Source organism: Canis lupus, chromosome 8, assembly GCF_003254725.2.
Source record: "Canis lupus dingo isolate Sandy chromosome 8, ASM325472v2, whole genome shotgun sequence".
NCBI classification, from domain to species: Eukaryota; Metazoa; Chordata; class Mammalia; order Carnivora; family Canidae; genus Canis; species Canis lupus.
This window is the reverse complement of record NC_064250.1, coordinates 25,042,790-25,055,915: the sequence shown is the minus strand read 5'-3', so window position 1 is coordinate 25,055,915 and position 13,126 is coordinate 25,042,790. Positions and strand designations below refer to the sequence as shown.

At 34.8% G+C, this 13,126-nt stretch overlaps 2 pseudogenes; both read right to left on the bottom strand.

The window, feature by feature from the left end:
* LOC112657896 (kinesin-like protein KIF2A) overlaps positions 1–3,550 on the bottom strand; it is a 62,400-nt pseudogene extending 58,850 nt beyond the window's left edge.
* Positions 3,551–11,445: 7,895 nt separating this feature from the next.
* On the bottom strand, positions 11,446–12,286 carry LOC112657897 (developmental pluripotency-associated protein 4-like; annotated as a pseudogene).
* Positions 12,287–13,126: the final 840 nt, after the last annotated feature.

Genomic DNA, 13,126 nt, shown 5'->3' with positions numbered 1-13,126 from the left:
AAGTCTGATATTGCTTCACTCTATCAAGTTTTATTTTGATTATTGTGGATTCTGTGTGCATCAATCAACTCTGAAATTTTTATGGAAAATCTATCTCATAACTTTACATTTCTTTTCCATATAATTCTTTAGTGCTAGAAAATCACATGGTGACAGAGTAACTATTCAGTAAACATCTCTTTGGGTGGTAGTGGGAGAGGGTGTGACAACCTTACTTCTAATAAAATAGATGTTTCTGATTAACTTAGTGTACCTTCTGTCTTAGGTAGTTAGCTCTGTAATTCTGTTCCAGGCTTGAATCCTACTCTGGCTACTTTAACTCTGGCCTTTGTCACATGATATGAGCCATCTTCTCAGACTCCAGCCTGACCTTGAGTAACACCTAAACCAGCTGTCTACACGGCTTGTATCTGGCCTGCCTTTGATCGACCCCCAGCTACTTACATGTCATGCCTTACAATATCTCCTTTCTACACCTGTCATCCTCTCTGGCTGTGCCAAGAATTTGCAGCATGATTTTCCCACCAGTTTCCAAAATGTGTGATAAGTTATGACCTGATATATTAATCCACTTTTCTTTTGATTAAATTGCCTCAGCTCATTTAATGTTCTTCATAGTTCACAATTTCTAATTGTGAACAGAATTTCCAATTATTTTTCTTTTTTCCTAAAAGATCTGGTATAGTGACGGCTTTGTGTGATCCAACTTGTCAACTTAAAATTAAGTGAGATCAGAGATCATATGGTGTTCAGCAACTAGAATGCTTCATTTAACATTCTTATATTTTATATTTTCCAAATCATTAATCTGGCTTAAAATTAGGTTCCTGATTCTTCCCACCTGCCTCATACAGCCTTCAGTATCCAATCACACTCTACCAAATATATATAGCAGTTGCTCTGTTAGGGTTTATGGAATTGACTGAATTGATATATTTATCTTTTTGTAGAACTATACACAGTAATGATGAAGAGTTCATGCTCTGCTTATAAACTATGTGGTGTGATCCCTTACCAGCAATTTATTTTTTGTAACTTTATTTTTTTATATGAGTGTAGTTGACTCATAGTGCTACATTAGTTTCTGGTCTACACCATGCAATATAGTGCTTCAACATCACTATATGTTATGCTATTCTCACCACAAGTCTATCTGTCACCATCCAGGACTATTACAATATTATCGACTATTCCCTATACTGTATATTTCATCTCTGTGACTTGTTCATTTCATAACCAGAAGCCTGTATCTCTCACTCCCCTTCACCTATTTGGCCCAACCTGCCAGCCTCCTCTTTCTTCTGGTAACCATCAGTTTGTTCTCTGAACTTGTATAAGCCTGCTTCTGCTTTTTGTTTGTTTATTCATTTGCTTTGTTTTTTTAGATTCCAGAAGTAAATGAAATCATATAGTATTTGCCATCCCACTCTTACTTAAACTCTGTACGCTAGTTTATCAACTGAAAACTGGGCATAAAACTAATAATACCATCTGCCACAAGGAGTTGTTGTATGTATTAGAATGAATTTTTATTCACATTTGCTGGAGAGGGAGGAGGTCAATGTTGTATGTAGAGAGACTAGTTAGTGTAGATTACTATTATCTAGACTAGATAAGTATTGATTGTATGTGTAAAAATTAATGGTAGATGTGAGAAGCAGGTGAACACAGGACATAATTTGAAGGTAGAGCCAACAGGATTTTCTGAGGGAGCAGATGAGGGGATGTGATAAAAAGATAAGGATGAGAATGATACTAAGTTTTTGGCCTGAACATTTGGAGTACAGTGTTTGCATTTATCAAGATAAAGAAGACTGTGACAGTTTAGATAAAAGAGGGAAAAGGGATGTGCTGGCAAATAATAGGACTTTAAGTGTTAATATGTTAAGTTTGAGATATATTTTGGCCAATAATCTGGTTACCTAACAGTATGGTAACATCTCCAGGACAACAAAAATTTCAATAAACCCTGAAGAAAGGCATTGTTAAATTCATACTTTCTGTTTAATGTTTATCAATGAGCTTCAGAGAGATGTCCTAAGAAGAATGATGTTCAAGTTCAAATCCAGAGTTTCAATGAAGTCTAGAATATTAACTTTTTGCCTCTTTGACTATAATATCTTGATGTTTAGTAATTTAGTAATTGTGAGAAACATCACATGGCCTTACCCAATTGTTATGAAATATTTTTCTTCAATTCCACATACTTGCGGTTCCTATCAAATTGATCTCATGTTTATTACAACCAATATATAATTTTCATGATTTACATTTTCCATTTAAATCCGTGTTTGTGAGGTATATTAGCCTGTGGTTCTCTTTTTTAATGGAGTCTATTTGGTTTTTGTATCAGGGTAATGCTGGCCTCAGAATGAATTTGGAAGTTTCCTTCTTTTTCTATTTTTTGGAATAATTTGAAATGAATAGGTATTAATTCCTCTTTAAATGTTTGGTAGAAGTTGCCTGTTTAGGCATCTGGGCCAGGACTTCTGTTTTTTGGCAGTTTTTTGGTTACTGGTTCAATTTCTTTGCTGGTTATCAGTCTGCTCAAGTTTTCTATTTCTTCCTTTTTCAGTTTTGGTAGTTTATATGTGTCTGGAATTTATCCATTTCTTCCAGGTTGTCCACTTCGTTGGCATATAGTTTTTCATAATATTCTCTTATAATTGTTTGTATTTCTGCGGGGTTGGTTATTTTTCATCTTTCATTTGTGATTTTATTTTAATTTGAGTCTTTCTCTTTTCATTTTGATAAGTCTCAGGCTAGAGTTTTATAAATTTTATTATTTTTAACAAAGAACCAGCTCCTGGTTTCATTGATATTCTGTTGGGTTTTTAGATTATTTATTTCTGCTCTAATCTTTAGTATTTCCTTTCTTTTCCTGACAGTAGGCTTTGTTTGTTGTTCTTTTTCTAGCTGCTCTAGGTAAGGATAGGTTCTTTATTTGAGATTTTATTTGCCTTTATTGCTATGTATTTCCCTCTTAGGACTATTTTTGCTGCATCTGAAAGGTTTTGGGCCATTGTGTTTTTATTTTCATGTATTTTTTTTTTTTTAATTTCTTCTTGGATCTTCTGGCTGACTCACTCATTGTTTAGTAGCATGTTGTTTAGCCTCTAGTACTCGTGGTCTTTCCGAATTTTTTCTTATAATTGACTTCTGTTTTCATAGCATTGTGGTCAGAAAAGGTGCATGGTATGATTCCAGTCTTTTTGTACTTGTTGAGGGCTGATTTGTGACCTAGTATGTGATCTATTCTGGAGAATGTCCCATGTGCACTTGAAAAGGTGTATTCTGTTGTTGTTTTAGGATAGGATGTTCTGAATATATCTCTTAAATCCATCTGGCCCAGTGAGTCATTTAAGGACATTGTTTCTTTGTTGATCTTCTGTTTACATGATCTATCCATTGCTGTAAGTGGGGTGTAAAAGCCCACTAAAATTATTGTATTATTTTCAATTAATTCTTAGTAGTTGTTTTATATATTTGGGTTCTCTTATTTTGGGTGCATATTTAAAATTGTTATACCTTCTTGTTCGACTGTCCCCATTATTGTGAGATAGAGCCCTTTTTTGTCTCTTGTTACAATCTCTGTTTTAAAGTCTAGTTTGTCAAGTATTGCTACTCCAGCTTTCTTTTGAAAGTACTACTCACTTTCAATCTGTAGGTGTCTTTAGGTCTAAAAGGAGTCAATTGTAGCATATAAATGGGTCCTCTTTTTTAATCCATTCTGACACCCCATGTCTTTTGAACATTAGTCCATTTACATTCAAAGTAATTATTGATAGAAATGTATTTAGTGCCTTTTTATTACTTGTTTTGTCTTTGTTTCTGGAGATTTCTCTTTTCCTTTCTTGGCTTTGACACTTTTGGTATCTCTTTTGCAAAGTATTCGCTATATTTCTTGCAGGGATGGTTTAGTGGTCATGAACTCCTTCAGTTTTTGTTTGTGTAGTAAACTCTTGATGTCTCCTATTCTAAATGATAGCTTTGCTGGATAGAGTACTCTTAGCTGGAGAAGAATAGCACTTTGAATATATCATGCTACTCTCTTCTGGTTTGCCTTGGGTCCTACTTTAATATCTTATCATGTTAATATTAATTTCCAGTTTTTAATAGGCATTTGATCCCTTTAAGTAATCTTTTTTTCCTCTCATATATTTTCTGTTTAATTCTTAAAAAGGGAAAACAAAATTTTGTATTGCTTCCTGATCAAGTTAATTCTATATAGCCAATAAACTGTGTGTTTAGTTTTAAATTAATTTAAAATAAGCAGAACATAATGCATTTTCCATGCACTAAAAACATGAGTAATAAAAATCATAAAAGGACAATTTTTTTTGTATTGGAAGAAAATTTTTGGTAAGGGTTTTGCTACTTGTGATGGATTTTTTTAAAATTGAATTATCTTCTGAGGAAGTAAAATTCATATTATATAGATAGAAGTGATGGGAAGATCTTATCCTTATTTAGGTTTCATAGGCCCTAAATCTAAGAAAAGAACTTAAGAAAAAGAAAATGCTAATGAAGTCATAATTTTAGTAATGAGAAATCCTCAGTATCAAGTTTATAGTGACAATTTCCATCAAAATATTTATTTTGTGTTGCCTCTGACTCAATTTAAGAGCTCACTCTCCTAGATATCAACAAACATATGTACAATTCTGCAGCCAACGTCAGACACCTCAGGCAAAGTAAAGCAGAGATATTGGGGCAAATCCACTGAAGAACAATTTAAATGATTAAACAGACTGATGTGTACTCAGGTAGAAAACTTTAAAAAAATTTTAAAAAGAGTCTGGCCTGGCCAAAAATGAGAAGAAAACAGAATCATTGAACTCTAGAACTAGAAGAACTTCCTAGCTTTCTTATCCAGTTCCACCACTTGAGAGACAAGGAGATAGTCTCACCAGAGTTATGTAATCTGCCCAAAGCCAATTAGTCAGTGAAGAGTACAAGTAGATACTTAAAAATTAGGTTAATATCCATAAATAGGCATCTTGTGCAATAAACTATGTTAAGATACAGAACTAAAACTAAGAAGGAGGAGGCAGGCTTGTGGAAAAAGTCTTTCAAAAATATATTAAAGCATTAAATATTAGCTGAGTAATAGACCCAAATTTCTAAAGAATAAGCATTTTTAAATTATAAAGCTTAAACCACAAAATTGAGGGTCAGAAAAGAGGCCCATAGTAATAGATTTAACGATTCACACACAGACTCTCTCTCTCTCTCTCTCTCTCTCTCTCTCTCTCTCTCTATATATATATATATATATATATATATATATATATATATATCTCAAAACAAACTCCTAGTGAGAACACAGACTATTTTAAAATAAAGGCATGCCTATTATTATGTAGGGTATAAAGAAATCTACCTTGATAATGTACACTTAGAAAAATTACAATGGTGATTAACTCCATTTCTACCCATCTCAGTCTTTATTTTGAAGTAGGGATGGACTACCCACCTCCCCTACCTATTTCTTCCCAGAAGAATTTAAGAATCTTACATACTTTTTTTAATCTCTATATTCACAATTAATTGTGTAGTATATAGTATTGAGTACAGTTTAATAAATATTTTGTAATGGGAAATATGAGTCTAATGTTCAAGATAGACAGTATGACTTTTATTCACATTTGCAGGAAATTAAATTGTGTCAACACAGACCTGTAACTCCAGAGATGGAGGTGTATATCTTGGTCAGAGCTAGGACACAGAGATGGAAAATAGACCCAGCATATATAGCAATTTTCTGAAGAAAAGTTTAAAAAGTTGCAGAAAAGAATGTATCACTGGGGTGCTTGGGTGATTCAGGTGGTTAAGCATCTGGCTTGTGATTTTGGCTCAGGTCACAATCTCCGGGTCCTGTGAAAATTGTGCCCCAAGTCAGGCTCTCCACTGGTCATGGAGCCTGCTTGATTCTCTCAATCTCTTTTTCTCTCTCTTTCTTTCTCTCTCTCTCTCCTGTCTCCCACCCCTGTCCTCTCTCTCTCTGTCTCCCACTCTAAAAAAATAAATAAATAAAAATAATGTATTACTATTTCTAGAAGCTGCATCTGAATAACTGAGATACATTTTGTTATTTTATTAAAAGCAAATGATGAATATTGGCTATAAAGGGATATATTAGTTATAACCCTATGATCACTTTAAAATCTGACAGTGGCATTAGTAATAGAAAGGCAGGATTTTTATTTGCTCCCATTTTTTACATATAGAGTTATAAGTAGACAGTGTAAGTTTGGCTCTAACCATATATGAAAAGATGGTAGCCAGGGATGTCTCTACACAAATATATGTATATATCAAATGTGTGACATATAACACATTCAGTTTTTATTTTAAATATCTTGCATCCTTCTCCTATTTTTCTCCTTCCAAATTATACATTGCTGTAGGAATGTATTATTTCTATTCAAAATATATATATTAAACAGCATAGGGGCAAACAATTTCCAAAATTTCATAAGATCAATGAGGTGATGCCAGATTTTAAGCTTTTGAAAATTAAGTGCAGATCTTTTTAGCATATTTCTATTTCCAATATCAATATGGATACAATGTTCAATCATTTCATGTTCAACTCTCAAAACTTTTCAATACAAACTCCTTATAAAGCTTTCATTTGGTAAAAATTTGAAAGTTAGACATGGTATATTATATATTACCTAATTATATTTTAATATACTACTTGGGCCTGATTTGAAAACATGCAGTATAGATGACTAGGTGTGATTTGAGATAGATTTTAAAAATGTAAGTTGTTCCTATGGTAGCTATTTTCTTCATTCTTGTCTTTGATAAACTTAAAATATTAAGTAGACCAATATGGAGGCAACTTATTAATGTGGAATTTAATAACTGAAAAACAGGAATTTAATAACTGAGTGAACTTTCTTGTTTGTTTTTTTTAATTACTTCTTAAGCAATTATAGTTAGTAAAAATGAATTCATTTGAATGAATTTATATAAATGAATTTATTTTTTCAAGAATCATTCTTGGATAAAATATATCTCTTCTTACGTTATTCATCACACATAAGAATTGTAATTTAAATTTGTAAATCAGCTTTCCATTATTAGTTTTGTCTGGTCAGGTTTTGACTATCATATGAAATAGATGAAAAATACTTTATCTCTCTCTTTACTTCTATATGTCTGTGTATACATATGAACATGTATACTCACATAGATAGATTATAGATAGATAGGCCTCTCTAATTATGTGCACTTAAGTAAATTTCTTTGTTCTTGTGGTGGTTTATCTGAAGAACTATTTGCAAATGTTCTAATGAATCCTTTCTTTGCATATTCAATACTGATTTCTGCTCTAAGATGCTCTGCTGTCTCTCTAAGCCATGAAGTTTACCTCTGTATCTGTGCTGACATATTTTTCAGACTTACTTCGGTTGGACCTAATTTAGTTCTGTCTCTGTAGCATTGTGATCCTTTCTTGAGGTTTGGACTTTCTGAGATATTGACTAAAATCTAGAATAGCTACCAAACTTCAGCCTGGGTCAGAACTGTAGTGTTACCCCAACACTGTGACCTTGCAAAACTCCATTTCATTCTTAGCTTTCTAGCAGCTGTTCTTACCCTATACATGTAGAGCTTAGGAATTTTCCAAGGATCCAAAGAATATTTTGATGCAACTTTTGCATTATTTTGTAATGTTCCTTTCTAATGCCTGTCCCCCAAATTCCAGTTGCCTTAGTAGTTCTGAATTCTCATCTCTGTTTCCATTGTCCAGAAAAATTGTCATTGTCTCTTTGTCATTGCCTTATTTTCCTACACTGATATGTTTGAAAAATGTCGGGGATCCCTGGGTGGTTCAGCGGTTTAGCACCTGCCTTCAGCCCAGGGCATGATCCTGGAGTCCCGGGACCGAGTCCCACTTCGGGCTCCCTGCATGGAGCCTGCTTCTCCCTCTGCCTGTGTCTCTGCCTCTCTCTCTCTCTCTCTCTTTTTCTCTGTGTGTGTGTGTGTGTCTCATGAATGAATAAATAAAAATCTTTTTTAAAAAATGTCCTAAGTGGGAAACCCAGGATGAATCTAAGGTCCATGCTCCAAAACAATTGTTTTATATATTTCATTCAGGTCTTATTGATACTTAACATAGGAAACTATGTATAATATCAGCAATTCGATCATGGCCATAACTTCCAGTAGCAAATAGAATAGTAATTCTTTTACATATTATTTTAGAAGGCATATTTTTAAATGATACATTATTAATTTAAAAAGGACCTAATTAGGTGCTTTTTTCTGATACCTTATATTACTTGTGATTCTCAACTTTATTGATACATTAGAATCACCTTATCTTAGTCTATTCAAAATGCTACATTATGACATCATAGACTGGTTAGCCTATGAACAACAGAAACTTATTTCTTACAGTTTTGAAGTTTCCAAGATCAAGACACTAGCAACTTCAGTGTCTAATGAGGACCTGTTTCTTGATTCACAGTTGGCTGTCTTTTCTTAGGGTCCCTTTTATAAGGTTAGGAGTCTCATTTATAAGGGCTCTACCCTCATGATCTAAATAAGCACCTCCAAATGTGCCCACCTTCAAATACGGTCACACTAGGAATTGAGTTTCAACATATGAATTTGTGTGGGGCAAGGATGGGAGGTGGGTAGAGGTACAAATCATTCTCTCTATAATATACCTGATTAGTTTCTTTAAAAAACTGGATGCTTCTATAACACCTTAGACTAATTAAAATCTATTTATGGAATAGGATTTAAACATAATTATTTTTCAAATCTCTACAGATAATTTTAATGTTTATCCAGTATTGAAAACCACTTTTATAAATGAAGTGTGTGGATTAGCTTAGCAAATTCACAAAATAACCTCTGAAATACTACCGTAGAATTTCTGTGAGGAAGGAAAAAAAAGGGCCTGTAAGTGTAAATAAGAGTACTGATGAAAATCAAACAAATACATCATTTGAGCAGGTCCCCATTTTCAAAAACATTCTAACAGGGCAGCCCAGGTGGTTCAGCGATTTAGCGCTGCCTTTGGCCCACGGCATGATCCTGGAAACCCAGGATCAAGTCCCACGTTCGGCTCCCTGCATGGAGCCTGCTTCTCCCTCTGCCTGTGTCTCTGCCTCTCTCTCTCTTTGTGTCTCTCATGAGTGGGTGGATAAAATCTTAAAAAAAAAATTCTAACAAAGAACTTTTGTACTGAAGGAGCAACATAAGAGCATGCTTCAACAGTTGCCATTTTCTGAAGAGACATGAAAAAAAGAGTAGTGACGCAGGAGTGGTAAAACAGCAGTTTTGAAAAGGAGGCAAGGTGTAAAGGGAGATAGATGTAGAAGTATCAAACAAAATCTGGGTTTGGGGTTAAGTCTGAGTGCAAGGTGGACACATATGCATGAAATAATATGCTTCCTTATTGGTGGTGATTTTACAAAAATTAAAAGAGTAATATCTTATGTGATACTAAGTCTAATAACATATCATCAATATAGATAGACTTCTTAAACTTCCTCCTGATTTATAGCTGAATTTAAACCATCTGTATAAGCAGCATCCTAAAAAGGGTATCCTTTTTTTTTTTCTTTTTTTTTTAACAATGACAATAAGATCCTTATTACACTGCTGGAGTAATTCCAATAGTTAATAGTTAAACTATTCTATGACTATTATCTAAAATATCCCAAATAAATACATAAGAAACTTTTCTTCTATATATAATTTATTGCAGTCTTTGCTAGAGTAAATGGTTTACAAGAGCATATGTTGATATATAGTCAATGGAAAGTAATCGTGTTCAATTTTGATTCAACACATCTTCTAGCTGACTCAGTAATTCAAATGCAAAATTCTCAACTCAGGAAAGGCTTGGGCATTCACTACACACCCTGAAGGACTTTATGTCTAGACCATCGAATAAAAAATATGGATTACAGGAATCTATGCCCAGTCACTTGTTCTGCTTTAAGAGAAAAAATTTGAATAATCTTTCTATAACAAATAATACTAATATGCATATGGCAAATTATTAAGAAAATATTTCTGAAACCAATTTACTCAAGAAATTAAAATGAGAAATGAGAAACTGTTAAAAAAAAAGGCTAAAGCAATTAAGAAAAATACTGAGAAAAATATAAAGTTTCTTTGAGTTTTTGTGAACATTTTTAACATTTATTGAGGAATCTTGCCCAAATCTGTCCATATCCTAATGGTTACACACTTTCTAACTCGACTACTCCTTCCAGTACATTAGAGGGGGGAATAATTTCATAATCTCCAAATCCACAACAATAAAACAATGTTGGAAACTGCCATAGAACACAAGTGAAAAAAAATATTTTCTAAGAACCACAGGACTATAAATTTAGGAAAGTCACAAAAAAATTCTAAATGAATCAAACTTATCAAATTATATACATTAAATGTATAGCACTTTTAAAAAAAATCTTACTCATAACTCTTTTAAGTGGTTTTATTTATTTTTTTTAGATTTTATTTATTTATTTTTTTCCTAGAGACAGAGAGAGAGAGAGAGAGAGAGAGAGAGGCAGAGACACAGGTAGAGGGAGAAGCAGGCTCCACGCAGGGAGCCTGACGTGGGACTCGATTCCAGGTCTCCAGGATCACGACCCCCGCCAAAGGCGGCGCTAAACCGCTGGGCCACAGGGGGCTGCCCCATTTGAGTGGTTTTAAAAAAGAATTATGCCAAAAAAAATCATGATTTTTGGCTTAATCCTGAGTTAAGAATATTAAGAATTTTCCCACAATGCATATGCCCTCCTATATACAATAGATGATTTTATATACAATTTAAAATCCAATACATTATGAATTTATGATTCAGAAGTACCTTTAAATATTTTTAAGCAGTAGAAACACACATGATAGTTACAAGTAAAAATAATACCGGCAAAGTGTTCTATATTATTATCCCAGAGACACATCATAGAGGTCTCAGGTTATTAAGAAAACATCAAAAATGTTTTGTGTATTAAGGGTATGTTTTTGGGAGTGGGAAAGAATAATAGCTTTCCCTTTGGTTTAAAATACTCAACAGCCTGAAGTCATGAACCTAAGAAGGTGTAGCAGTCTCTGGAGGAATTAGAATTGCAGAGAAACCCAGCATGGAAGCACACCTGTACTTTCCACTCCACCCCCACCCCCCACCCCAAACCCTATGCCAGGCGAGGCTCAGGTTCCCACTTTAAAAGAAATTAAGGTCACTTTTATTTCAGAAGGGTAAAGGTTTGGTAGTACGAATGACTTTTTCTTCTTATTAAGTAGAATGAATGGTAATTTTTGAAATGCTCTTCCAATTTAAAACCTAAGAGCCCCTGCATCTCAACCCATGAAGCCACAGTCCCCAGTGGAGGCTGGAGGGTAACATTTGCAATGCACTAGCCTGTATCCCTGTAAGCAGGAAGCATGGAGGGTGTGAGCAGCCTACAGTCCAGCCATCAGTGTCACCACGGAGTTGATTGTAGTTCTCTTTGTACCATTGATTATAATCACAGCTGTGTCCCTTTCCCTCCAATTGAAAGCGCGTTGAAGGCTTTTCATTAAGACCTTATTCCTGCAAATACATTTGGGGCACAGCTTATTGTCCTCCAGCTGTGGGGGTGGAAAGTTACAAGCGGGGAGCAAGAAGATGGTGCATACTCTCCCCCGCTTTTCAGGCACCCAGGCTTGTCCTGCATGAAATTGCAGGTGAACCCAGCCTTCTGTGTCTGTAGGCATACTTCTCCCATGGACCACACACCACTTGACACCGTGGGCCTTCTGTGGCTATGCCACTGTCTCCATCTTCCCAGCCCTGGCTGCAATTCTGGATCAGGAGGCAAACACGGCATCTGGGGCCAAAGTTGTTACAATAGTATTGACCCCCTCCAGGAGAGCATCAGACCCTCAGGGGGGGTAGCCACTTCAGAAGGGTAGGTTCCATCAGAAGGTATCTTTGTTCCAGCACTTTCCAGAGACATTTCCCCCTTGTCCATCATCAATCTTCTTTGTGTTTGTGTGAGAATCTTGGCGTCCTCTGCGGTGACAGGAATGTTCTTCTGATCTGGGTAAGCATATTCGCAGATTCGCTTATATACTCTAATTTCTGGCCTTTGGTGCTCAGCTTGAGTTCTTGGCACCAGGCCCGCAGGATGTCTCAGTGAAGCAAGTTGGGTGGTGGCAGTTTCGAATGTAATGGAGGAACTGGGATTTTCTTCTGAATACTTACTCTTGTACTCTTGCCTTGTGCTGTCTTTTCCAAACAGGAAGCTTTACCTTCTTTCATAGATCGTTTCCATTTGGTCCCACTTGCTGAGGTTCCTGGTAACTTTGGTTCACCAGAAACCTGCTGTTTCTCTTTGGTTTCTTCTGATACAGGTTAGGATTGGCCAGCCAGATAGTCTTTTCCCCATTTCGTGGAGTTCTTTTTGCCTTTGCATCCTCCATATCCAAGGTTGACAAAAAGTCTCAGTTTCTTTGAGTTTTAAGACTTCTTTGCAAATCATGCTGAAATATGATATGAAAAAAACTACATATCTTCACTGACCTTGATGTGTCTAGATTGACATTTTCGATTTTCACTTATTTTTCAGATTAAATAAGCCTTACCAATCAGAATCAGCTAAGTATATTTTACATATGTCAAGATATATTTTAAAGAAAGGACTAACTATGTACTTTACACTTTTTATGACTTGGTAATAAAAGCCCAAATCCTTGCTATTTACTTACTAATCCTCAATTCTGTAACCAAATTAAATGCAGATCTTTATCATTTAGGCCACTCAAAATATATTCTTGGCAACATTAGCTGTAATTCTGCTACTGCTATAGTACAGAGATTAAAAGTTAGAAATGCTTCTCCTCAAGATTCTTACCCTCTGACATGAGGAACAGAGATTAGCTAATCAATTATAGTAGGAAAATAAATGCTATAATGCAAGTATTCACAACAGGCTCTGGGAATAAATAACAGAGAAAAAAACATGAAGATCAAGGAAGTTTAGAGGCTCTGAAATATATTGCTGGAGTTAAAGGATTCATAAACAATAGGCAAGAAGTATTTGAGGACAAAAAGAACAGTATATAATCAAATTATGTAGGCATGAGATAGTATGCACCATTC